This window comes from Haliaeetus albicilla, chromosome 7, assembly GCF_947461875.1.
Source record: "Haliaeetus albicilla chromosome 7, bHalAlb1.1, whole genome shotgun sequence".
Classification (NCBI taxonomy): Eukaryota; Metazoa; Chordata; class Aves; order Accipitriformes; family Accipitridae; genus Haliaeetus; species Haliaeetus albicilla.
In genome coordinates, this window is record NC_091489.1 from 27,384,738 (window position 1) to 27,412,397 (window position 27,660).

The window sequence follows — 27,660 nt, forward strand, 5'->3', positions numbered from 1 at the left end:
GACTTCATACAGCAGGCTGGGAAGCGCTGCTGCAGCCATCTAGATGTGAATCTGTTCACACGCTGACTTCCACCAAGCTGCAAGTCGCCAGCCATGTCAGTACACCAAGGGACTACCAGAATAGCCGACGTGAACGGGAGCCTTTCCACTGGATGGCAACAGAAGAGAGCTGAATCCCCAGAGGACTGAAATTGCGCCGTCTTGTCCTTTTTTCCCCCCACAATAAGATCATGAAAAGTCACTCATGCTTCACGCATCCTCATGGTTTTAATATAGTCATGTTCAATTCCTTAAAAAAAGTCAATAAACTGTGCCGACTATAATTGGAAATATTGAGCATTGCTTAAAAAAGGCTTGGGGTTTCCTTTGCTTTCTTGCATTGCTTGTTAGGTAACATAATCTGCAGATAAATCTACCACATAAATTACTGTAGGTACTGCTTCTGCAGTGGCCATCGTTGGAGATTCTACTTCCGTGTTCCTATATACTTTGTGTATTTGTGAAACAATACCCATTTTGTTTGATGTTTGCCATCGGAAATCCAGCCAATCCTTTGAAAGTCTCTCTTCTCCCTCATACACCACGACTCTTGAGACGCTCTGTGGAAGGTGACCAGGTGTGCAGAAATGTCCCAGATGAGTAACTTCATTTAGCAGACAGCACGTTATTCTCTGCTGAATACAAAAATTGGTTTTGCAGGGACATTTTTAACTTTTGTACTTTTACTTTTCTCTTCCCCAGTGAAACAAAAAGCTCCAAGCACCCCAGTTCCTTATTCTGTTGTGAGGAATAACGCTTACAGGCCACAGTAAATAGGGCTCTGCCACATCTGGCACTGCATAAATGTATCCAGCAAAGTCAGAGCAGACGCAGGGACGAACCAACACCAGCACTAGCTAACTATGAAAGCCACAAATTAGATTTACTTCTGAAGTAGGGCACAGGTTAATAAGAGTGTGGGATGCTGTTTCATCTCAGAGAAATAATAGCTTCCGTGTCTGAGAAGGGCATATTTAATCTGTATGACTGAACCAGCAGTGTGGCAGGCGTAGCAACCCATGGCTCCAGGCTGGGTGCAAGGGCAGTGTGAAAAGTGGGTCTGCTTCAGCTCTGCAGGGAGGTGCAGGGAGGGCTTTCTGCTGCCCATGTTGCAGGCTGAGGTCATCTACTGCTTTGATGTCATCTGCAGCTGAGTGTCTGCACGTGTACCCATTTAACTGGATGAACAGGCTCAGGACCCCTGCCTGGTTTCTAGCTGGGATCAGAGTGATGATTTATAACCCGTGTATCACATTCTGTCCCGTTCCTCCTCCTTCCTTCAGTGGGTGTTCATAGTTGGTCTTGAACCCCACGAACCACTGGACGGTCAGAGAGGCCTCGCGTGTCTCTCACTAATAGGAGCGTAATGCAAGGAGCAGTATCAGGTGCCAGTTAGGGAAGCATTATTCATATACCTTCAGGGCTGAATTCTGCCTGTGCCAATAGAGGCTGATTTTATCATGTTAGTGAAATCAGCTGCAGAATTTCCTTTGGCTTGGGCTATCGCGCTCTACCAGAGCAGCCTAGGAAAAGCCATGAGCACAGATTACCTTGAACTGTAGTCACCTTCCCCACTCTTGTCCACCCCGGGGCAGTATCCTGACCCACCAATTCATGTTTTTGAGGTTGAATTCTGCTGGTTCCTGGTTCCACTCAGGTGACCTGCCATCCTCTCCTCCCATCTCTCTCCTCTCTAGGCCACAAAAGGCATGTGCCAGAGGAGGCCCTGGGAAATGAAGGGACAGGAGGACAGGGGATGGGAGGGAGAGAGAAAGCAAGCTGCAGTGGCTGCAGGCAGGTGTAAGAGGGGAGAGGAAGGAGGGAAAACAGCACAAATTATGGAGGAGGAACGTTACAGCTGCATGAGCTCAGGTTTTGCATTGCAGTACAGAGCCCACATGCCTGATCTGCCACGGGGCTGTCAGTGGGACTGCAAGGGAATTGTCCGTGTGGACTGCAGCCTGCAGAAAGCAGCGACATGCATAGGATTCATTCCACCTTCCTCTTCTGCCCTTATTTCATATGAAATGGTCAATATTTTTTAGCTGTATAACTATGCCACACAGTAACAGGGCAAAGGAAGGTTTCAGGTCTGCTCTCTACCACTCTACCACAGTTTTTACCCTGAAAATGTCTGTCTTTCCCCTGTGTAACAATTCTTGAACCAAAGGTAGGGGGAATCACGCTTCTGACCCAGTACTGCCTCCCCATAAAGCTGTCATGTTAGCACAGCAGTATTCAGATATCATTCGGGTCCTGCCAGTGTCCTTTTCCCTAGACTACGTACAAAATCAGAAAAAAACAATTTAGGTATTTATTTCCCCTCCTGCCTTCCTCTGCTCTTCACTTCCCCTCCCCCTTCTCAGTCAGTGATCCATGTAGTGGGAAGCTCACAGGCTAACAGATGCACAACAGCCACACGGACAAGGTCAGGTACCAGGAATGCACAACAGTGAGCTGAGACATTGCAACTGGCTCTTTTGATACTGGGAGTGCTGGGAAACAAACACTGATTTTAGCTTATCAATAGCAGCATGTCTCTTGTATTGCTCACAGTCCTCCCATGTATTTAATCTCTCTGCAGGACTTGTCAGCTACCAATGTTTTTCTGACAATATAAGCAGTCCATTCCTGATGTGCTGGCAGCACACCTAAAATGGTGTTATCAAATTCTTCTCCTTCTTAATTCTTGATTTAGGAAGTAAGGGGCAAAGGAGAAGTAAGTTGCTGATGGACCTATAATACCAGTATGATGAACCCATACTTGGGTGTAGCCTGACATCAGAAAAACAGAAGTGGAGAGGAAAAGGGTATTCTGGAACTGTTTAAAAGAGCTGGTCCACTATCACACATTGCTTCTTACAGGAGGGAGGTAACCAGATGGTGTAATGGATCTTACCAGTCTGTAAATCACCAGGAAACAGCTAACGTCCAGCTCTACTTCTCGTTTTTGCCTCATACAGCCTGTGTATTTGCATCCTACAGTGAGGGAAATGGGGCCGGAGATTCCACGTTGGTTCCAATCACAGGCAGAAGCCAAGCAGATACAGGCAAGGTGAAGTGTCAAGAGCACTTGGTGGATGTGAAGGGACAGCAGGATGCTTGGAGAGCAGATGTCCAACTCTGGTGAGCTAAATCTCTTTTGGGAAACTCCTAGAAGGAGATCTAGCACCTTGTTCTGGCTCCTTTCTTCAGAATCCAGGCCCAGTTTGCTTCAGTACTGTTCTGAGCACATGAGAGTTTTTGTGGCAACTGTCACCCAAATTTGAAGCAGAAAATTATTTTGAGTGGGACATGAAACACTGTAATAAGCTGGCTAGCTATTAACTTTGATATCTTTCTTTACTTCTTACTTTACACTGTCACCATGGTTCAGATCTTGATTTCCCAACCTTCTGCAAAACTGACACCACCACATTTTGTATTGCATGAGTAGCCATGGAGGAAGCAGAGGGGTCTGGTAGTTGGGGCTTTTGTTACACAAGCCTAGTGGAAGCAGTGTAACACTGCAAGCTTAGGACAGTAACTGAATGCATTTACTAAAATCACAGAAAAAAATTAGGTTGGAAGAGACACCAAGAGATGGTCTAGTCAGTTCCTTGGCTTTGGTTGCATCCATTTCAATCCCAGTAGTGATGTTCTTGAAAACGTCCAGGAATGACAATTCCACTGTTCCCACGGGCCATTTATGACAGCACCCACAAGAAAGGTAAATAAAGCTCAGTGGTAAAATGATTCCAAGAATAAATTAAGCAGCTTAGGCTTTTACTTATGGTTGCTGGTGAATTCAGTACACTTTACTTCATCTGTTACGTCCTGGGCACCTTTTTAACCATAATCGTCAGTGCCACAAGAGATGAAGACGACAGAGCTCAAGCTCTATGCTGAGCTTCTGTGGCTCTATGCCAGCTGAGGATATGGTCTGTTTGTTGTTTTTATAATGGCAGCTCAGACTCTGGACCACAACTGTGCAACAGGAGGTCAGACTCTGAGGTTGCCGTCTCCTGAGCACCTGATGTCCTGCTTGCAGCACTCATTTCCTTCTAGTAAATGAACCCTTTCTTAATGATGCAGACCTTGGTTGACTGCCACATAGACACTGGGGGAGAGTACTGCTAGAAAGCACCTTGAAAAGAGCCCAGAAACATCAGGAAGCAAGAACGCACGGGTTTGCTTAAGTGGGGATCATAGTACTCTCCACAGATACTGCCAAGGGCTATCTTCTACCTCTGACTCATGCATTTTGCAACCCAGCGGAGATAGCAGGGTAGTGCACCATGGAATTTGGTCGCCCTGCTCTTTACCTAGGTATCTATTTGCTTAAGAGTTTGATTCATCATACCAGTTATCATCTAAATGCTCTGGCATGTATTCATCCAGCTGGGCTGGCATCTCCCTGCCTGGCACAGGATGTTATTTAACACTGACATCGATTTAATACCAAAGGTTGTTTTATTGGGTTTTGCATGTGGTTTTTAGTGCCAGGGTTCTGGAAGGGACCTTTACCCTGTTAAGCTGAAAAGCTTGTATTTTCTTATATATGTGTATGGCATCCAGAAGTGGCAAAAGGATACATTTCTAATGAAAAACAGCACATCAAATCAGTGGCTGTACTTTCTTTCATCTTTCCTTCTACTGTCTCACCCCTTTTCTTCAATACCAGCTTTTGTGTCATTATTTTTTCTTCTGACCTCTTCCTTTTTCAAAAACTTTCTTCTCGATTTTTCTTTGTTCACTATCCTCCTCTGTTTGCTCATCCTTTTTACACACCTGCCTTGCACAACATCTTCCATACTTTGTGTATTGTACACTTATGGGGGCCTGCAACATGTGATTCAACAACAGAATGCCCTCCTTTCATGGCGTGGCATAGATGATACCAGTTTACACTTTCTATGTTCTACACTTTGAATTTCTTTCTCACTGTTTGTGCTTTTCGTCTTTCTTGCTCTTTGGTGTTTTGTTCTCTCCCTACTCATCCCTTGTAAGTTCCATCTAACTTGGTTTGGGGCATTCATTAGTAGGCTTGTGAAACTGCTTGCACATGCACGTACAATTTAGCTGTGTGTCAGGAGAGACAGTCTCGGACCTCTACAGTGACATTTGGGTCTGCAATTGCGTATTAGACTGTCTTCTGGAATTATCTGTTTTCATGGAGCCTACAAATGCAGAGAGAAAGGAGGAGCCACCTCCTACACTAGCCAGGAACAAATGCATATCTTCATGAGAAAAGGACAAGCAACTTTTGCCAAGCCCCATGGGTGCTTTCCTCTCCCTACACAGGATTAACCTGGAGTCCTGCCAAGGCAATGGTTGGACGCACAGTTTGAGAAATACTGTTACAGCTCAAAGATGCAGCACTAACTAGACCCCCAAAACACAGCACATACTGATCTTTTCAGTGCTTGGGCCTCCACAGCCTTCTAAGCACAAAAGTCTTTCTGACAACTCTCAAAAGTGTTTCTTATGACTCTGTTTTTTCTTGTCCGTATTTTCTTTTCAGTTTCCTGCTATATTTCATGCCTAAAAATGGCAACAGGCAAAGAATCAGTCAACAAGGCCACTTAGTCTACCCGAAGCTCTAAATGAAACCTCTCTTTGATGCTGTATCTTTCTGTAAACATGTGCATTTCAACTGAAGAGTTTTACTTTGTTAAGTATTACGGGATTCAGAGAGATCTGAAAATAAGCTTACATAATTGGTTTATCCTATCAGTAATGTTGATAACTGCATACCTTCCTTGTCTGGCAGACTAAACTTTGAGTAGTCATCCACTAAATTAAACTAACTAACAACAGAAAACCAGATGGGATTAATCTTTTATTATTGTTATTCAGCATGAATCCTTAAATGTAACAAAAGCTCAAGGATAAAAGCTCAGGCTTTTAGAGCCTCTCTCTTGTTAAGAGAGTCAAATGCCTTCATCTTTATCCCAGCACAGGACAGACAGAACTGAGGCTAGCTTACAGACCTGTCATTGATAACCTTTATTTAAAATCCTTCAGCTGTCAGTTCAGGATTAGGTATCATCCCTATTATTTCAGACAGAAGCTTATAATTTGTATCATATGAGGGTACACCACTACAGTCCTGTGAGGAGGATGGTACAGATTTGTTTAATAATGTCTTTGAAGAAGCAAAGAACTGTCTTTGAGTGGTGAAATACTGTGATTTTTTGCAACAGGTTTTGAAAAAAAAAATTATAAAGGTTTCATTCTGCTTAAAACATTAATCAGTGAATTTGAGTGGTAAAACTCTGCATAGTAGTAAAGCCAATATGGGAAGCATGCATTCAGTAGGTTCTTTAGTCCACAAATGGTAAGGAATCTAGCTTCTGCTTTATTGAAATAGGTACACCTATAGGCTTCAACAAATAGGCAATACATCCTATTTTACACAACTTATCACCTGCAAATTTTGAAGACCCATCTGTGAGTGAAAATGAGTACAGACATGAACCCTTTATCTGGATCATACAAAGGCAAAATTAGGAAATTACACTCAGGATTCATCTAAGTGTGGAAAATTTTCCATTCTATTCAAAGTTTTAGTGATTGGGTGAATTTGTTCTCCTTCTCTCACTTTCTTGCTCTCTTCTTCCTCCCTCCCTCTCTTTTCTTTTTGCTTTTTTAAATATTTTTTTTTTTTAAGATTGCATTGTGTCTGCACTGACCTGGTACACCTATCCATACTATTTAGACACACAACCTAAATAAAGCAAGAACCTCTTAAATTCCATAGAGGTGTTTCATTTTCAAGCTAAAAGGCAACAACATTTAATTACTAGCAGGCTAATCCCGCATTCATTATTCACTGGAACCACTCAACACAACGAAAGGGTGCTAAGTTGATTCTAAATGACATTGCGTAATGACTGACAAACTTTAAAAAGAAACTAACATGAAAGCAAAGGTATTAAGATACAGGACATTGCTGAAATGTGGTAGAAAAGCATGATTCAAGACTAAAATATCCACAGTGGAAATTAATTTTTCTTTTTTGTTTTTGTTCACAAGGCACAGCATGTTAAATTCCAAATTCTGTATTTAGATGCTTAATTTAATTTTAATCTCGACTGATTTTCAGGTATACCAAAATGTTTCTCCCACATCTCAAAAGTCTGCTTACCACTGTGGGTGAGGGATGACCAGTCTCGCCTATTAGTCACCTATGACTTTTCTTGTAAGATGTATTCTTCCATGGCTGGGAGGGTTGTTGCACTAATTCATCAATGCAATCCTTTTCCTGAGACCAACCACAGCATGAAAATGGCAATGATGAAGTAGCTCTGATTTCTCCCTAAAAGCAAACAAAAAGAGAGAGAACAGATATATAATTTCAGGAGCTATAAATTTACCACTAAGAAATTAAAAAAACCTATTTACATTCCACTGGCTATTGTGGTGAAAAATAATTACAAAGAATGTTACTCAAGATAGGGTACTGAAATCATTTGCTCCTTTTACCTTAAGGAAAAAAAGCTATTTAAAGATCAAGTAATTCATAGTTAAATGCAATCACTCCCTACACACTGCATGCATTGCCTATGTTCATTAAGTAATGAGATTCTTTTGTACTGTGCAAAAACGGTCACATTTTAAATACATGAGATTATTCAAATTTGTCTGTTATCTAGCACAGTATTGCCCCATGTAATATTCATTCCATAGCTGGAGTTTTACATCCAAATACAAAATCTGCTAAAATACATGGTTCAAAAGACATGGTAATATCATATCTAAATCAAGAGCATCAGAAAGTAGGGTGAGGCAGAAAGCCACAAAGGCTTATTATGTGAGATAGCACTTGAAGAAAAAAAAAAAAAGAATCAGGACAACTACATTTGCTTTCCTATTTGGTGTCCACAAGAGATCCCCATGGAAGAGATATAGCACACATGGGAACAAGGGTGACAGCTTCTGCTGTGATGATTTTTCGTTGCTTTTTGTTCTAGTACTATAGTTCAGAAAGGGCAATGGACTACTGTGCTTTCTAACGTAACTAACAATATCAGAGACCCCAGGCTCCCTCATTAATTCAAAACAGTCCACCTGATCTCTTCTAGAGTATGCCTATGTACTAAGTTAACATTTCGCACATTGAATGATACCCCATTCAGAGCAGCTATTTTGGGAGGTACCCAGTCCTACAAAACTATGAGGCCATACTCTTCCCCCAAGGCCTAGTTTGAGTAGTCATTCAAAATTGTGCAAAATAATCATCCACCCTATTTTAGTGGTTGCATTTTAAGCTCCATGTCATAAACCTGAAAGATTACTGAGGAGGATACAGCCTATCTAAAATTAAGACGACAAGGGGAAACTGTGCAGTGGCAACCATGGGAGCAGAGAAAGATAACAACCTCTGTAACCACTTTCTATTCATGGATATGGCAAAACCTGTTATAGATCTTTCTTACAAAAGCTGAAGTGATGCATCTTCATTTTCTTTTGGTGGGCAGTCACTGTACATCATAAAAAGCTACATAAAATGAACAGTGGATACGGCATTTAGTCCAACTATAGCTTTTTCAGTCCCGATAAACCCATTACACTGAGCCAGAAGTGACTCATTCTTCTCAGTAACATTGCTCCAAAACAATTGACGGCAGAGAACCAAGATACTGGCCTACAACAGCAAGAAAGAAGAGAGTGTTCCAAGTAAGTTCCAACCATACCTTTATGTTCATTGCAATTATGCCAAGTTAAAACACATTTCTACTCCTACTCGCTGGACTATATCCTGAAGGACAGTCTGTTATGCATCCAATGAGACAGGCCCTGAAACAAATGTAATGGGACACATGTAGTTTGTCTAATAAGAAATGTCTATTAAATGTTTAAGGCAAGGTTGATCTTAATATCCACAAATTGCTTAATAACTGAGATTGATAAAAGGGAATGACAGGATAAAAATGCTGCACTTTGCCCTTCATTGTATCTAGACATGTATGAAAGTCACCCAGTACTTCAGACTCCTTCCCACAGTTGAGCCAAAAGCTAAGTGTTCAAGGCACAGCTGAACTGTAGGGAATGATCCTCCATTTTTATAACAAGATTCCTATTGGCCTTGCCATCCATTTCAGTTAGGCTCCAGACATATATAGCCCATTAGGCAACAGTGTTCTTAAGAAGCCATTTACATTTTTAATTAGTTTATTGTAAAGCTTAATTATTGTAGTTAACTTTTTTAAAAAAGCTATTGATACAAAAATAGAGACTGAGCCAATATCATGACCAGTAAATTTCATGTTCACTAAAAGAGTAATAATGGCTGATGCAATCTGCTTGTGCCTACTGACATAATCACAACCAGCTCAGATAAAGATGTTCCCTTTCATTGTAGCAGCATTTGTATGGACACTGTAACACTTACAGAAATGTTAGTTTAGCAGCAGTTTGCCACCTAAAGCAAGAAGAAGTTGTTGTATGTAAAAACTAGGAACTATAATGACTTGGTTTCACTTTTGTTTCATAGTTATAACACAAGCAACTATGAAGCTGCAAGCTGAAAAGGTTCCATCTTGCTTCTGTATGGAAGTCTCTGTAGACAAGCTTGCAAAATAGGTCTCCCGGGAATATATTCTGATTAAGAAGGGAAGAAAAATGATATATAGATGGGCTATTCATTTAACCAGATTGGCACAAACGTGCCACCTGAGAGGAATCTACTCATTTTAACCAGCAATTTAAATACGAGAGATTTAAAAAATGTGGCTTGTTCAACTCTGAAAAAAAATCTTTACATTATATCATAGGAAGAGTGACCAAACAAAAGGAGACATTTCAAGTTGGACTTTTGAATGTGTGTAAATGAGATGTATGAAGGGGATTAAGGACAGGTAGGGAACCTCTAAATTTTGTAGGGTGTTCAGGATCTTTTGGGGGACTGCAGTCTGCTTCTCTGGTAAGCTAAGTCCTGAAAAGAGTTGTCTGAACAGTCCATGTTCCTTCCACAGGCTAGAAAAGCAGAGAGCGAGTTTTACTCTTTTCAAAAGGTATTGAAGCAACTGCTTTAGTGTCTGCAGAGAGTGACTTACAGTTTCCTGGTGGGCTGCAATCACATGCCACCCCTCCAATGTTACAGAAGTGGATTGCATGCTGAATAAACCTTAACTTGTCTAGTTCAAGTTTGAGATAAATGGCCTTCTGCATGTAAAAAGCCACTCTTGTATCAGTCCATACAAACAGCTGGGGGAGAAAGGAAACTTTCAGTGGTTTGATTTGATCTACTGCATGTAAAAAAAAGTCCTTTGTTTTCTACAGAATGCTGTTCTACAACAAGATAGCAATGGATTGTAAATGACTGGATGTAAAGAGAAAATTTTGATATATATTATACTGGCAATTTATGCTGCTTGCATGAAATAATAAAAAATGCATCCTTTACTGATTTTTATACAGAATATTACCATATTCTGGCAGAACAAAGTACATGAGCTGAGAAACTGTCTCACAGTGTGTGATGTCTAGCAGCTCTGCCAGTATTAGCTTTATGGACCAAGTAATAATATTATGTTAATAACTGATGATTGCTATTTGTGTACCAGACTGTTCCAATACCATGGTGATGAGCATGTTGTTCGTGTCCGGAACAGATGGATAGAACACAAGAGATACTTGCCTTGATTTTATGACAAATAGGATTACCTGTTTCATTAATAACGCCACACAAAAGCACAGACAAAACCACATGATTCTATCTCCATCTCCACTAACTGACAGGAAGAAAAAGATGGTGCACATTTATAAAGACACACATTGGATGCAACAAACAATTTACCCTAACTTTCAGGGAAAGCAAATCTTTGATTCACTTGTAAAGCCAATGCAGCTGCTTTATGCTGTTAAGAGTGGAAACAGAATTCACCACCTTGCTGTCTGCAACATAGCTCCTTTGCAGTTCTCTGCAAAGATAATACTTCAGACTGGAGATGAGGCAATTGCCTGCATCCTGCCCAACACCACTGTTTCCCTACCTGCTGATTTAAACACCCCTTACAAAGAAGAAGTCGCAACAGCTTTCCATCATTTCTGGAGAAGAGAACTGAAAGAACAATGAACGCCACTTCACCTCATCTTTTTGCTATGACAAAGAAATAGGGAGAAAAGTACACTTCAATTCCACTATGTTGTTTCTTAAGCCCTACCACCAGATCGCCACTTTAGACTGCATTCTCTTATTCTTTCACAGAGAGGAAGAATGACCAAGAGGCAAAAGAAGAGGGAAATATTTTCACTGTAGGTTGTCCAGTTCTGTTTAGAATTAAGCCCATGATATTGGGAAAAAAACTATCTCGGGGCAATCTCATACACAATACAAGATATGATGCCATATACTATTGACAAACTGTTTTTGAATGACTGAAAAAGCCGTTATGTGGGGAAGAGAGCTCTGACACAGAGCACTGGGACCATAACAATAACAACTCCTTTCCTATCTTAGTGAAAAGCTAAAAGAGGAAACTGGAATCTACTGCTCTCATATAAGAGCTGCCAATTTCCCACATGAAGCCAGTCATGTTTGGAAAGGAAATGACCTATTGCTGCATGGCAAAGCTAGCAGGTGCAGATGGCATGTGAACAACTTTCCCAGTTACTGATCTGCCAAGGTCGCAAAACAGAAAGTACAAATGGTTTTAAGGACAATCATGCAGTTCCTGCCAGGTCATCCACAGATTCTGAAAGCACTTTATTCAATTTGGCATCCAAAACAGTTTGAAATAAGGCCACCAACATAGATGAGGTGTCAGATCACTGCAGTGATATATTCCCCTCTCCCAACATAAACGAACAAAATTCTCTAAATTACATATGTCAGCAAACACTAGCATAGACTGAAGCACCACAATCATTCAAACACACACAGTGGCAATGCCTTGTCTTTAAATTTAATCATCTGTTAATACAGCCAGAAATTTTGTTCAAAAGTGTCTGCTTCTCCTGCAGCACTGTCTGGCCTGCAGACGACTTCACAACGCCAGACTGCGGCAGAGCTGTGTGAAAGGAGCTGCTAAGCACTGCTGCCAACGCTACAAAAGCGAGCAAGGACCTTCTCACTGTGTGGCCATGTAAAGCGTGTCTCAGGATGAAAGGAGCAACAATCATGCAAAGTGCTGAAAGTCTTAGGAAGTGAGATTTAGCATGCAGCCTCTGCTGAACATGTCAAGCAAGGTGAGCATTGGGGAAGGCTGTTAACCATGATGTGTTGGCGCTAAGCATCAAATCCTCAGAACTAAAATGAGAAAACTTTATGCCATGCTTTTGCTTTCCATTCCCTTTTTACTGGCAAATAATACCCATCTACATCTGTCCAAGGGATCATGTCATACCACTACAAACATGAAGAGATTTTGAGTAGGTCCCCCTTCACATCTGAAATACACAGCTTGAGAAAATAACAGGAAATAGCAGAGCAGACAGTTTCCAAGAACCACAGAGCCAAATCAGCACTTCGTTCTTAGTGGGTAAATTTAAAAAATCTTCTCTGCTGCTCTGTGGAGCAGGGTGAAATATAGCAGAATGACTTATATTTCTGCAGAACTTTGCATTTGCAAATACTGACTGCATCTTCATTTGTTTCCAGTAACAAAAACAGGTTGGATAGGCTAGAGTGGAATTAATTTGAAAGCTGAGCAATGATAGCTGCACATATCCCTTCCTCCTTGTGAGGGACGAGTTCCTCTATCCTGAAATGGATATCAAAGATTGAGGGAACAAATCATTTTCTGAATTGCCTGTTTCTCTTTCTTGGCTATTGACCATTTGCTGAGAGAAGCTGGCTGGAATTTAGGGTGTGATTCATTTTACTTTGTCAATTACTTCTGAGCTCTCTTCAATAAGAAAAGCAAAGCTGTGTCCAATACCATTATGGGACTCCATCTTTATTGTCTCAATAATGCAGTCTATTTGTTTCCATTGGGAATAAAACAGACTTTCCATGCTTTGGCACTAAATTTTTAGCCTGTGTTCTAGAAGTTAAACTACATGCTTTTTCTTAACTTTAATATCCCATATCTAGCAGAGGTATTGCTAAATGACTGCCACAGATTGGTCTGGAATGATGAGGTCATATTTCAGGGCATGAGACCAGAGAGAAAAAATCCCTACGTGCAAGGCTTTGCCAGCTTCAAGGAGAAAAAAAATTGGGGAGGAGGAAAGAAAAAGAAATTAAATGAAAGACTGTCCTGTTCATGAGCTGTAGCTTTCAGTTTTTCTTAGATATTCACCAATGAAACCAGTGAAATATTCTTGAGCAACAGTTAAGTTTTAAGCTGACAATATTCAAAATACTACCCAAGGAACACTGAAAGTGGAACTGGAAAATGTGATCTGAGATGCTGTGACTTACAGTGAGCATGTTAAGAGGAAGACCCTGGCTGCTAGGGCTATCATCTGTGCTCTTGGGCACTAGGGCACACTCTACGTAGCCTTTGTGGTTAAATGTTGTTTTCCATGATACAAATACTTCCAATACATAGCACCAAAGGAAGACTATTCAGGCTAGGGTAAACATTTAGTGATACTTCTCATAAGTACTCTCCCAATCTCCAGCTTCCATAACTATTTGTCCCTCCTGCAGCCATGAACACATACCCACGTCTGCTTGCCAAGGTCACACAAAAAGATCTCTTCCACTTGCAGAATCACAGGAACCATTTTGTTCGCATACTGCTCCAAGTACAAAGAGCACCCCAAACTACTCATTTAGATTCACGTAGTACATAAGGTGTTGATACAAACAGAAAGAGCGCACTTAACCTTCACGTATCTAAAGGAGGCCTCAAATTGGAAGACAACTCTTGTTTACCATATGTACCCAGCAAACTCATAGATGATATCCAAGGCTCAGTTCTAACCTGCTGGCAAATAGTGTGTTCAATGCAGGAAAATGGTCTAAGAAGCCTGAAAACCCACCACTACTACCTTTCTTGGCCCTGGAGTTGATTCAGATGTTGGCTAAGCTTGTGCACACACAGATCTGAACAGTCAGGACACCTGTGCTAGTGTACAACAACGCCCACACTGCTCAGGCAGGAGTCATTTGAACACACCAGTCATGCCACCTGTATCACAGTGTTGTGAAGGAGTCATTTGGCAGGTTTGACACCACCCTGAATTCCTTAAAGAGGGGAATCCTAATCTACCTACCTCAGTATTGTTCAATATTATAAACTGCAACTATTGAAAGCAGGGCTCATGCCCTGCAAGCTGACTGCTTATTAGAATTGAAAAAGTAAGGCTTGGAAGGCAGGAACTGAATACAGAAGTCAGTAGAGTAATATATGAAATGATATAAAAGCGGAAAATAGAAATTAACTTCCTCAGATTTAAAAGGAACTTATGCCTGAATAAGCACTGTGTTTTTAGACAACATATCCTAGGGTCTAGTCTACATATAGTTCTTGTAGAAGCATTACTACTTTCTAGAAGCGTAAGTTATTGTTTGTTTAACTGAAATATTATTCTGTAACAAGCCCTAGTGGCTGGTATATTCTTCCTAAGAATTTCATTGAGGCAAAGATGTCTTTTTATCACACCTATCTACACAGATTCTTCCCTCCTAGTTATCTCAACAGATATTTTTTATTTGGTGGAAAAACTTTTGCACTTGGATAAGCACCTAGATAAAGCATTTTGTTTTGTGCAGTCAAGACATGTATTTATTTTTACATGCAATGACATACATGAAGCCTATTTTTTTCTTACTGAGTCTGATACTAGGTATACATTACACTGTATAGAATAAGTTTTAGCTGGTGTTACCAAACATGAGGTAGCTTATTCAAACCCATGCCTGCAGCTAAATTAAGTTTTCAGAGACAGAGGGGAAGAACATACAGCTGTTTATTCTGAAAAGTTCTTCTGATAGTTTCCTCTTTCATTTTCCATTTAAACTTTTTTTTTTCCCTAGGACAAAAGCATAGCCTGCCACTACCACATATTTCAGCTACACGTTCCCAAATAGTCAAAGGAGGGTTATTTTTCAAGTCAACCAAGCATTAGCAAAACAATGGACTTCTGACCTACTGGGATGAAGATTTGATAAAAATCTTGATAACAGCTACAGAAAATTGTTCACAAAATGTGCCTATAAAATTGTTCTAGATACATGTCCAGGTAGATCGTTTTATGCCCCTGTTACTGGATTTTGTTTTCTCATTCATACCCACTGCAGCTCCCACCTAGAAAAAAAACTATATATTACTTCGGAATGACTAACAGTTTAAGCAAAATTAATCATATCAGTAACACTTGCCTAACAAATAGTTTAAAAAATGTAATCTACATATAGATTTAGACCAACACCTGGAATTCTAACTACATATTTTCACCTAATAAATAACCAAGTTCCAAATAAATGCCAACAAACCCTCCACAAGAGTACAGTGTTACAAACCTGTACCCCAGCTCTCTACAAAACAGCTTCAAGGGCCACAATGTGAAAGGAGGTTTTAGTGCTGCTTCCATTTACCCTTTCTATGCCCCAATTTGAGATGACCTTGCCAGTGCTGGAAATCACCAAATTTGGAGGAAGTGCCTTCTCCAACTGTTTGGATTTCCTAAGGAAAAAAGGCCTTTGTCATCATATTTTGTGTATGAGTGCCTATTCCACTGTCTTCACTTCCTCCTTGAGTAACTTTTGAATGCAGTGTCTGCTTTTCAACTAAATGTGAAAGTGAACCACAGATTTCAAGATACAAAGTTGTCACAAGTTTAATGGAAGTAGGCAGCCAGCTAGGAAGGAGATCCAAATGGTGCCTCCAGCCATGGAAAAGGATACTGCAAAAGCCCCATTCTTATCAGACATCAGATGATTGATCTAGGACAGACAAAAAGACCATCCAGGCCAGGGGAAAAATTTGCATGAGACATAGATCCATTGGAAACCAAGCTTCACCGATTCCATTGCTCATGAACCTACTTGCTCATTTCTCTTAAGACTTTCCTACCATACAGAGAGCTAGGGTTCCCTAAACATCTGTTCATGCCATTCGCAGTCCAAGTTACAGTTCAACTACATTTTTTTCTTAAAAAATCCAATGAGGACTTTTTTCCACACTCAGAATAGATGTCCTTAGTGCCCCAAACCACTGAACAGCTCTTCAAATACCCTGTTTCCACCTATCTACAATTTTTCTTAGTATAGGAAACCATTTTCACATGTGGCCTTATTTAAAATGTGATTCTGCTCACTGGCATTAGTTTGCAAAAATATAGGAATCAGTCTTTTTCTTTCTGTTTGTTGAGCTTAGATACTCAAGTCCCCAAGTGGTATTCATTTATCTTTTTGTGTAGGCAGAAGTCTTGCTCGTGATGCCATATGCTTGTGCATTATCAACAGGGCTTCAGGTTACATCTAGCAATGCCAGTGGATAGGATTAACAACCACAAAAGTTCTTCAGCACTCTTCAGATGTGCTAACAGAAGAGTTTATGGGAGTACTGCTAACTCAGATGAGGCAAAGCCAGCTGCTGTATCTCAGACCAGGATTTTAAACTGCTTTAAATAATCTACCTAATTATGCTTAATGTGAATTAGAGAGAACTCACAAAACCTGCTCTGTGACAGGTCAGTATGTAGCAGCTAGAAGGACTCATATGGCTGTGGATGGAAAATCTCTTTTCTCTGCACATCTGGATCTGGAACAAAATATCTGTCCATGTTCTAAACTAGTCAAGGCTGCAGCTACTGTTGTGCTAAGAAAACCAAGAAACAGAAATAGAGTCTTTAAGACTCCAAAAACACCTACTTAAGAAAAGGAAACCATATTTCTCCAGCAACACAGACATTACAGGGCCCAAGTTTATTGCACTTTTTCATAGAGCAAAATACCTTTTGGCACATTCTCCAATCCCATAAACATGACTGTGAAGGAGTGAAAATTAAACTCATACACAGAACAACTGTTAAGACTCAGCCTTCAACCTAAAAGTACTGATCAGTACTGATCAGCTGTATGAAGCAAGTTTTGCACATTCTTTCACAGTTTCAGTGGTCTTATTTAAAAAACAAACACACACAAAAAGACAGGTGCTCATCTTGATGGCAAATAGGTCTAAAATTGCATCATTTTGATATTTGGAACCTAGCATATATCTTCTAAATGAAAAAAATATCTTATTCTCTCACAGACACTCAAAAATTGTGTGCGTTTCATACCTCTTCAGCATCAAGTACAGTACATTCCACCTTCAGAAGGATACAGGAATGTTTAAAGACAGAGTTATCTGAAACAGCACCATGACAGCCATACCCAAGTACCCCATCTACACATAAGAGACACAGCCTCATATTCACTACAAAGGATAGGCATGTGTTCACATTGTGATAGCTATCATGTCACTGTAGAACTTCCATAAACCAAAAGTACTAATAGTGCCTGTGCCTTGTCTTCACTAGTGTCCACTGAAGTGAAAGCTATCACCATGTGAATAAATTCTCAGCAATGCAACTAGTGAAGACTAGCGTCTCAGACATTTGTGCCTCAAAGGAGAGCCTGAATGAATTTTCAGTTGTCTAATGAGTTCACACTGCAAGCTTCCCTTGCTAGGAGGTAGTAGTAGGACCTCTTTCCTCCTCCCAGCCATCCATCTTCATAAAATTGCTACGAAGCTGGAAGACTAGAGTCCTCTGTCTCTCTTCCATATGAAGTGAAATGGCCAACAGGGTTCCATGTTATTAGTGCTGAATGTTGGAATAGACAGAGTATGATCACATAAACCTTATTTCTTTAGGGAATCAGGCTCAAAGAATCACCCCGCACCCCCTTTTTGCACTAAAAAGACAGCTATTAACTTACTGATCTATCTCCGACAGACGAAGGAGGTGAAGAAACAAAGCAAGTAAGCAATGATGTTAACTGAGGAATAAATTACTCTTTGGTAGTCAGATGGAAGAAAAGCCTCTGAGGAAATTTAATCACCACACCCTGCTATTTATTAAAGGACTGTGTGGAAGCCATGGCTGGGCGACTGCTTATGCAAACTTAGGAAAATGTTTGTTTAATAAAAAGATTAAACAAAAGGCTGCATGACAATGTCTGCTGTGTCTAACAGGACTGGACTGTTACAGAAAGCCTGATCTTGCATTCAGATACATCCAGGTAGACTATTGTGTCTGTGTGAAGCAGACAGATTTGTGCATGCACAGGCTAACTGAAGGATTCAAGCCACAGGGAAAAAAAAAAAAAGACTGTATTTTTTGTCCACAGGCTGTGACAAAAAACAAGCTTAGGAAATTAGTTCTGTTATGGATCAAGGCTTACATGCATGTATACTTTCTAGGTAGAGCAGAGTTGTAACTTACTCTGAAGGATTTGTTGCTTTGAAAACTTTTAAAGGAACACTTTTCATGTGCATTTGAATGAAAAAACTGTAAATTGAGATTTGGTCAAAAATACGTATTTTTAAAATGCAGGGCTGTAGGAAAACCAATCAATAGATATACAAAATTTACAATAAAATTTACAAGTAAAATTCCTACTATGAATACCCAGCAGAAAAAAAGCAACACTGCAGAACTCTCTTGGTTACTAGTGAATGGTACTGTTCACATTCTTCAAAAAGATTAGAAGTGGGATGTTGCATGTAACTACTGTGATTCATTTAATCTTTTTTTGTCTCTTTCCAACCAAGCATTTTCACAGGGGAAGAACAATGATGTAATCAAGTTCCCCTCTCTGCTGAGACCGGGTAATTGCAAGGTTTTGTGCTCATTTGTTGATTAGAAAATTTCAATCAGCGATATCATTAATAAAAGTAGGTTGTCTTGCCATTACTTTGTGGTAGTTCATGAGGGAGATAGAAGTACCTCATGACCTACTTTTAGACCACAGTCAGGGGGTGAAGGATCACCCAACCTTCCAAGATACTTAAAAGGAGGACCAGGATTGAACACACCTCTTACTTGATTAAAACAATACAGTATTTTATTGGGAATTATTCTTGTTTGCAACATGATTTTCCTAGTTAGAAGAAACAAACCCAGACGAAAATGAGAAAGATTAAATTCTGCCTCTCCACTGTGCTGCAGTCTTTCCCTCTACAACTATTGATCCAAATATTAAAAAAATCTAGGAAAGCACATACAACCTCACATTAAAATTATTAAATTACTTAGCTGCATTTTTAATTATCAGGCACAAAGGACAAAGGTATTTGTTGCCATCTGCAGTATCTAAGCTGCTTGTCATTGCGATGTTTAAGAAAAAGGGCTCAGATCCTGAGTTACTTGTGTCCAGCTCTGCCTCCAGTTCGGATCTGAGCTTAACTAAGCAGAGACAGCAGTGAGTTGCTACTCAAGACTGCCACCTCCTGTCTTAAATCCCTAGTCACTCACTGGCTGATTAGTAAGTAACCTATCAGGGTGCTTCTTCTAATACTCCCTTTGCTTGTAAAGCTAATTCTATGTAGAAAGGCTGTTTCTTCAAAAATAACCAGACACAAATATTTACATAAGTTACAGGAAGTAGAGCAACTATGCAATATGTTGTATCTGTCTTATGAACAGTTACATTTCCATGGATATACAAAGCTATTAGACCTAATGAAAAACCAAAAAAGAGATTATTTCCTTCTCAAGCAGCACTATGCTGTGTCTCACTGTTCCATGTTTCAACAGACAGGCCTATCCATTTTAGTATGCACATTAATCAATTGCCAGATAAAAATACATTACTGACATCTGAAATGTGCTACTGCATTTATAAACTGTTGATTAAAGGGAGAAAGATTAAAGGGAGAAAGGTTGCATTTTTTCCCCATGATTAATACTAACTTTAAGTACAAGTGGGATCAAAACTGCCAAAATTGAGAAATTAGAGGACAGTCTTATGCTTTGCACACTTCAGATGTCTGACAGTTCTTTGCTTCTAATCAATTAGGGGACAGCCTTGCAGTCTTTTATTCACATCTGAGACTTCCTCTTCATGAGTCTGGCTACTGGTATCCAGAGTAAATGCACATTCCTGTGTTATTATCCAGATTGAGACCTCAATATCCTCCCTGTAAGGAAGCATAAAAATTCTCATACAAAAATTTTGACTACACCCGACCTTCACCTGCAATTTAGAAAAAAACCCCAACCTTTATTTCCTTTCCTTTCCTTTTCTTTTCTTTCTGTTTGCCTTATTTCATTTGAAATACAGGGCAAATAATCTCTGTAAAATTGATAATTGAAAGCTTCAGATATTTTTCAAAGAGGTTTTCCTTATTTTAAGCTAGTGGTGCATCCACTTATTTGAGCTATTTCCCCATTTTCATTCTCAATCTTAGTAAGTTTTTGGCCTTCATTTAACCAGGGTAGCTTCCAGAGGCTTGTAGTTAGGAATTTCGAGGGCAGTACTCACTAGTTCTCACTTTAACACTGAATGTATTATTTCTCTTGTGCCATGGCAGTAGGAAGAAAAAAAAAAAGCAAAAAAAGAAAGCACATCGTTTTTGAAGCAGTTCTTGGGTTGCTTTCATATGATAAAGTTCTTACCACTGAATGGAGTATGGTAAAAAAGTAATTGTGCTGAGCATCTGCACTGCTGCACTGGACATAAATCAATGGACTTTGCAAATGTCCAGCATTTCTGAGAAATCCATTTGGGCTTTGTTAAAAACAAAAGGCTTTAAAAAAAACAAGTCTTTTGGGGGGAAAAAAAAAAAAAGAGAGGTGCAATTCAAACCAATATATGATATAGCAATATCATATATTGACAATTCTTATGCCTTCTGGAAAAGCTACTTAATGAAAGACATTGCACTTCATTCTGAAATGTCTCCCATTTAGTCAAACCTCCCTGGTCTTCAAAGTATTACATAGAACTCTCCAAGTGTTGCAGGACCAGTACTGGCAGCGGGAGAGCTTGAAAAACCCTGCAGCACAGCAGTATAGTAGGCTTTCCTGCATCCCATAGACCAGCAAACCAAGGTGCAGATGTTTCCGTCTCCCAACCTCTTGCATGCTGCATCTTTGCAGCATTGACTCAATCAGGACTGAAACTCTCCGATATCTTTGCACATGGTCTATTTACTAAGCCCATATGTCCTACTTCCACGGCACGCTCTGCTCTGAAATTTCTGGTCATCTTGCTTCAGTCACTGCAACTCGTAAAATCATAGAATCATAGAATGGTTTCACTTGGAAGGGACCTTCAAAGATCATCTAGTCCAACCCCCTGCCATGGGCAGGGACATCTTTCACTAGATCGGTTTGCTCAAAGCCCCATCCAACCTGGCCCTGAACACTTCCAGGGATCATCCACAACCTCTCTGGGCAACCTGTTCCAGTGTCTCATCACCCTCATCATAAAAAATGTCTTCCTTATGTCCAATATAAACCTACCCTCTTCCAGTTTAAAACCATTGCCCCTTGTCCTGTCACTACAGGCCTTGGTAAAAAGTCTTTCTCCACCTTTCTTATAAGCCCCCTTTATATATAGAAAGGCTGCAGTAAGGTGTCCCTGGAGCCTTCTCTTTTCCAGGCTGAATAACTCCAACTCTCTCAGCCTTTCTTCATAGGGAAATGGAAAAACTCACAGCTTTCTAGTTTCTAGTATGTACAGAACATTTTTTTTCCCTCAAATGAATTAAAATAACAGATCCTTATAACACACTTCAATGCTACCTTTCATTTACTCTCCCCATAACTCATCCTCACATGGAGCTAGGCTCCATATAGTCCTGCATACATACTAAAATATACACTGAATCACTTACTTACATCTGTGAAACATTGCAGGATATAATCTCTGTGAAAACTATACATGAGCTGTTAAGTACATAATAATCATTACAGATCAATCTATCACAATGGGGTGCTGACAACAATTTTCGATCACAAATTCAATATCCTTATGGTCACATAAACATGTACACAAATGCAAGCTAACTCGATTACCAGTGACTGCATTTTGTTCAGGTCATACTTTATCATAAAGTCATTACTGCAGGTAAATACAGACTGGTTAAATAATACACATAAATTACTGTTACCTAAGGTGTCATGTTCTCTGCAACTTTTTTTCTTTTCTAAGTATTCCTACTAACAAGAATATAATAAGGGCTATTCTTAAAATCCAATAGCATGGAACAATATTTTCTTTCTAAACAACAGCATTCCATCATTGCGTTTTTACAGCAACCAAGCATATACTCATGTAAAAGTGTTCTGTAAAAACTGAATTTAAAAATGCAGAAAACATATAAAGAACAGTCAAAAAAGCGCCATTAATCAATTTGTTAGAAGTAACATTCACTTGTATGGGGCTTAACTTCACAGCAACGACGAACTGATTGGAAACCACATTCTTTGAAAATTTGAAGTGCAAATAGACTTCAGCTATCAGGATTCTACCATCAGCAGATTATGTCAAAACATTGTTTTGCATGTGCTGTGGATGAGTTTTGAAAACTGCATTTATTTTTTAACAAGTCAGTATTCAAGCTCACAGTATTAAAAAATCAGTGTTGTGATTAATGCACAGGACTGGGTATCAGATGATTTAGATTCTAATCTTGGCTCTGTCTCAGACTTCCCCTGTGAGATAATCACTTAGAATTATCTTTTCAGAGGTGGCATCTAATTTTGGATAACCCAGCTTTGCCTGCCAGACTTTAATATCTGGAACCCAATTTTCAGAAAATGGTTTCATTGATTTCAGCTGGTATAAAAAGAACTCCAAGTCTCTAGAAATCAGATTCATGAAACTCTGAATTTCCATTGGTTGCCATTTATATCTCTGCAAAGTGTCCACAAAACATTACCAGTGACATAAGTGGAGAATTCAGATTTGTTAATACTTTGCATCCGCTGCACATGCCTAAACAACTACAAAACATTTAGTGCAATGGAGAACAGGGTCCAGAGCATCCAGAGGCTTGCCATGAGTGAGGTATTCAGTGTCCAACACACCTCATCTGCACATTTCAGTGCTTCAGCTTAGGTGATCAGAAATTAAAGTGTTTCAAGTAAGAGGCAATAGGTGAAAAGGCAGATTTTCTTTACCGTAAAACTGTTTGTGGCCCCTAACTTTCAGTAAAATCAGCGTAAGTATATGCCCTGCAGGGATCTGGACCTTTGTGACAAAGCATCATCACATATACAGTGATCAAAATTCATTATGATTTGCAGTGTTGGAACTCTGTAAGATAATTTTGAAGTTGTGTTTTAAAAACGTTGAATGGCAGATGCGATAAACGCTAGAGATGCTACATGGAAGCGAACTGGAGTTGAATTTAAAAAAAAAAAAGTGACCTTTACAATCCGTTCCTATGTTTATCTGGAAACAAGTCAACAAAAATAAACATTCATACTCTGTAACCCTGTGACACTAAAGAGGAAAAACATTTTCTCCACTTTGTGAAGAAATGTTATTGAAAAATCCCCAAGAGTAAAAACCTTTCCTTGTCATATTTTAATTACACAGCCAAATAGCTCACTTAAGAATCCAGTCCTGGTGTAACCTACACTGGATCATACCATCTGTGTGAAGATGTTTTGCAATTATGCCAGTACTTCCAGCTCAGATGACTCAGAGTGGGTGGTGCTTATAGGGAGGAGAATCCAGACCCTTTTGTCCTTCACAGAAATCCAGGCCTGCTGAGCATTCTTGTCTGACACAGTTCGACACCAGAGTTGTCTTTTCTTAGCAGGAAAATTATCCTGTATAGGCACCCATGACAACACTGCTTCTGGCACCTGAGCGAGGCCGGTTTTGATAACCAAGAAAGTTAGATATTCAAGATTTGGTAAAGGTCAGAGTCCCTTAATGCTAATGAGGTAGTCATACATTGTTGGGGGTGTGACTGTGGAGGGCTTATCTGCCCTTGAAACCATGATCTATTTAGAAGTATTCAGACTTCCTGAATGTTTTTGACTTACTATATCCACTGTTTCATAAATCCAGCAAATGATACCCAGTGTTTAGTCAATTCTAAGGGACGCTTTCTGTGAATATTTCTAATCTTCTATTTTTGGTAAAGTAATGAAATAATTCTGAGACAAAGGTAAAATGCCTCAATAAGAAACAAAACAGATTAATGAAAAGGTAATACTAATACTTACGTAGAATGCCTTTCCCCTGCTCTGCCAAAACAACACTGGAACCAGCCTCATCAACATAGGAACTGGCCTCAGTTTCCGCAGCCAGCACAGAGTTGGCATGTGCAAATCCTATACACCTACACTGAGAGAGAGGGTTCCGTAGGAAGTGCAAGTGGGGCTAAGAAACACACTGTTTGCAGTGCTGTGTGTGAGATGTCATCTGTTCCTCCTAGCCCCTCCTTCCTCTGCTATACTGAGCAGAGCTGTGGGACAGTTGTCCCAGTAACTCATTGTCCCTTCCTGTTCTGAGTATTTCCTGCCTCTGTTTGTATGGTTTCTCTATGTCTGCACATTAGGATAAGCATGGAGCACTTAATCAGCAAGTTCACAAAAGTCTATTAAACTCAGTATAAGATTATCTGTTAAGCTTCAGCACTCTGCTTAGACATCATGGTTTTATTATCTTCTACGACGAAGACTTGTTCTCTCACGAAAGTCACAGCAAGTCACCACACTTCTACTAGGAAACTGTGGGTAGTTCTCTCCGTGGCTTTATAAGCAGCAGCAAGTGGACACTAGCTTTTTGGAAGAGAAATCTTCTATTTACACAATGTTATGCAAAGGTTACTTTTCAACTTACTGCAAAAAACTAAGTTATGAAGTATATATACAAAATGACTCTGAAAATAGAAAAAAAGTATTATTTTCTTCTGTTTGCTTATTTCTTTACAGCCTTCTAAGCAAGTTGCACTAACTAGAACGTACACAGAATGGAATATGTGCAATATATACACAAAGAAGATAATTCAAATGTACATGGTACCCTGTATTTTCACCCATCAATTCACTGATTTTTAAGCTTTTCCACTTCAAGATCTCTTTGCATCATATGACTGACCTACAAAAGAAATACTGATTCCTGTGTATATTGGGTGTAGTTAAATTAAATCTCTGCAGCTATGATTTACTTATAATTACACTGTACTATTAGCACAGTTCAAGTATTTCACAAATACCGACACTCCGCAGGATCTGTGGGGTGTTACAGCGTTCCTCAACGCCACTCATGTGGACGACAGATCTCCTTCTCCACTGACACACTAGTGGATGCACTGGCATGGAGGAGACATCCTCTGTTACCCTGCTCACAGCAAATGACACTGAAAAGTAAAGACCACAACAAAACTTCCCTCTTGGGTTGCTTCCCTCATGGTTGCTGCCATGCTCTGCAACTTTCTTCCTACAGACACTGTTTTTTTTTTTTCTTTAGAACAAGAAGTAATATCTCAGTTCAACTAAACTAGTAAAATAAGTTTTAAAATAGATTTCCGTTCAAACCACATTATATTTCCTCTCCCGCATCATACATGACCTTTAATAAAACACCAAAATCTTTTAAGGCTACCCAACAACTGACAGCAATAGCTGGTAGCAAGAACAGTGATGGATTTACTGACTATACTGTGCAATACCTAAGTTCCTCCTTAATAGGCCTACTTCCGGTACAGAACTTGCATCCCTCTGATGTGTAATGTTATATTCTATGCCAGAAGCAGCAAATTAACCATTTCTTTTGCAGTGATTGGCAGACTTCAGTATCACTATTTCTTGAGTGACTTTAATTACACTGTAATTTCTGACTGCAGTTCTCAAACTAACCCTTTGTCATACAGCATTTTCTTTAACTAACAGTCTAAATCCCTGGTAGGAAGAGGCTTATGTGATAAAGTTCCAGGGGATGTATATTAATGCAATAAAATTAAAATCTTAAACGTATATAAGGATCTAGCGAATATCTAATCTCAGAAAAGTTAGTGAAGGCAGTTTGGTCTTTAGTTTGCTCTTTTTTTCTTCAGGTCTACCAAATTAAAACATAGTTTGCCTCAGAGCAGAGTAACTTTTGCCATCATTGTACATGAGGAGGCATAGGTGAAGCATTCTGTCTGACAAACCAACAGATGATTTGAATGCAAAATAAAACATTTCTCATTCAGATATTGCAGATGCATTATTCATGAACATCAGTATGATACGGCATGGCCCCATATCCAGTTTATTGAAACTAAGACATAGGCAGGTTAAGTAACGTGTCCAGAATTACCCAGCAAGTCTAACAGCAGAGCAGTAAGCAGGGCGTAGTTCCCCTGTCCAAGCCCTCTATGCTGGGTTCAACAAGCTGAGTGATTTCAGATACACAGATTAACTAATTTTTCTGGACAAAGAGCAGGCTTTTAAGGCAATTGCTTTACACATCTGGCTTCAACCAGCAATGTAAAACCTTTACTTGTATAAGTAACAAAATGTCATGCCCTGAAAAATAGATTAAAATATGAATGTTAAACATATCTATATTAGAAAGCAATTCATACCCAGGTAAAGCTGCTACTGCTCCACAGTGACCAGGACGTCCTTCCATCATAGCTGCATGGCACTGGATTAGTACATGCTTGTTTGCATAGCCTCTTCATCCTACTAGGTAATGCCCCGTCTTCTCCTCATTCTCAATATCTGGATGTGATCAAAGTGAAAAAAAAAAAAGTCAAATATTATGGCCTATATTCTGGTGTTTTTAAAATTTCTGATTGTTCCCACTAGTCTGTAAAATTCAAGGCAGAAAAAAACCATTACAACCACCATTATTTGTACATAACTCATGTAACTATACAAAAACCCTTGCACTTATTTCTGCTACGCCTGATTGTAACAGGCCATTTTTCATAGTGGACTGACACAGCTCATGGCACAGAAGTAAGAAGGGTAGGTTTGTACCCGGCTTCCCGAGTCTCGTGGAAGTCAGTGGAATTTCGGGCAACGCAAGTAAAAAATACCGGGCTGTGAGAGACAAGCCAGAAGATCATACTGTTCTTTCCTTTATTTTGAGTCCACCAGACAAATGCAAACTGTTTGCCAAGCAGACCTGGGCAAAACCTCTTGGGGAGAGTAAAAGCTCTTCTGGGACGTCGAGCTGTGAAGTAACACGGTATTAATGATAAATACTCAACAGCTGCCTAATTTTGCTCTGTGCAAGGGGAGCTGGCAGACAAACCCGCTGCGGCGCAGGCTGCCGGGGAGGGGAAGGTGTGAGAGGAGCGGGCGGGCAGCCCCTCGCCCCGGAGGGAGACGGGCAGGCAGCCCCCGGGCCTGCGGCCTGCTCTCCTCGGGAGGCGGGGAACCCTGCTCCTGCCCGGCTCCCTGCCGCGGCTACCCGAGCACCTCCTGCATGCGCTCCTGCGGCGGTAGAGGAAGTCTCTGTCTGTCTGTCTGCACAAGCAGCCGAGGAGAGCTCGGTGACACCCCACCCCCCCCCCCGAGGCACCGTCCCCATCTCGGCATCGGCGAAACGCGAAAAGAAAAAAAAAAAAAAAATCCGGTCATTTGACTCGGTTTCCGGGCCGCTCTCCTGTCCGGGAGCGCCCCGGCGGCGAGCCCGGGGAGCGGGGCTGCCTGTGGGGGACGGGGGAAGGCGGCGGGGGAGCGGGGCCGCGGCCGCCGCCATGGCAACGGGGGCGGGCAGGGCGGGGCGGTGGAGGGGGTGTCGCCGCGCTGATTGGGCGGTGGCCGGCGCTGACGGCTTCCGGCGTGCGCGCG

General features: G+C 40.4%; 1 long non-coding RNA gene across 1 annotated transcript; it reads right to left on the bottom strand.

The window, feature by feature from the left end:
* Positions 1-248: 248 nt before the first annotated feature.
* LOC138686110 (uncharacterized) lies at positions 249-27,571 on the bottom strand. Its single transcript, XR_011325440.1, has 6 exons — positions 27,286-27,571; positions 26,442-26,580; positions 8,718-8,820; positions 2,939-7,339; positions 1,590-1,827; positions 249-674 (listed from the first exon to the last, which is right to left on the bottom strand). It is a non-coding gene; the product is annotated as an uncharacterized lncRNA (long non-coding RNA).
* Positions 27,572-27,660: the final 89 nt, after the last annotated feature.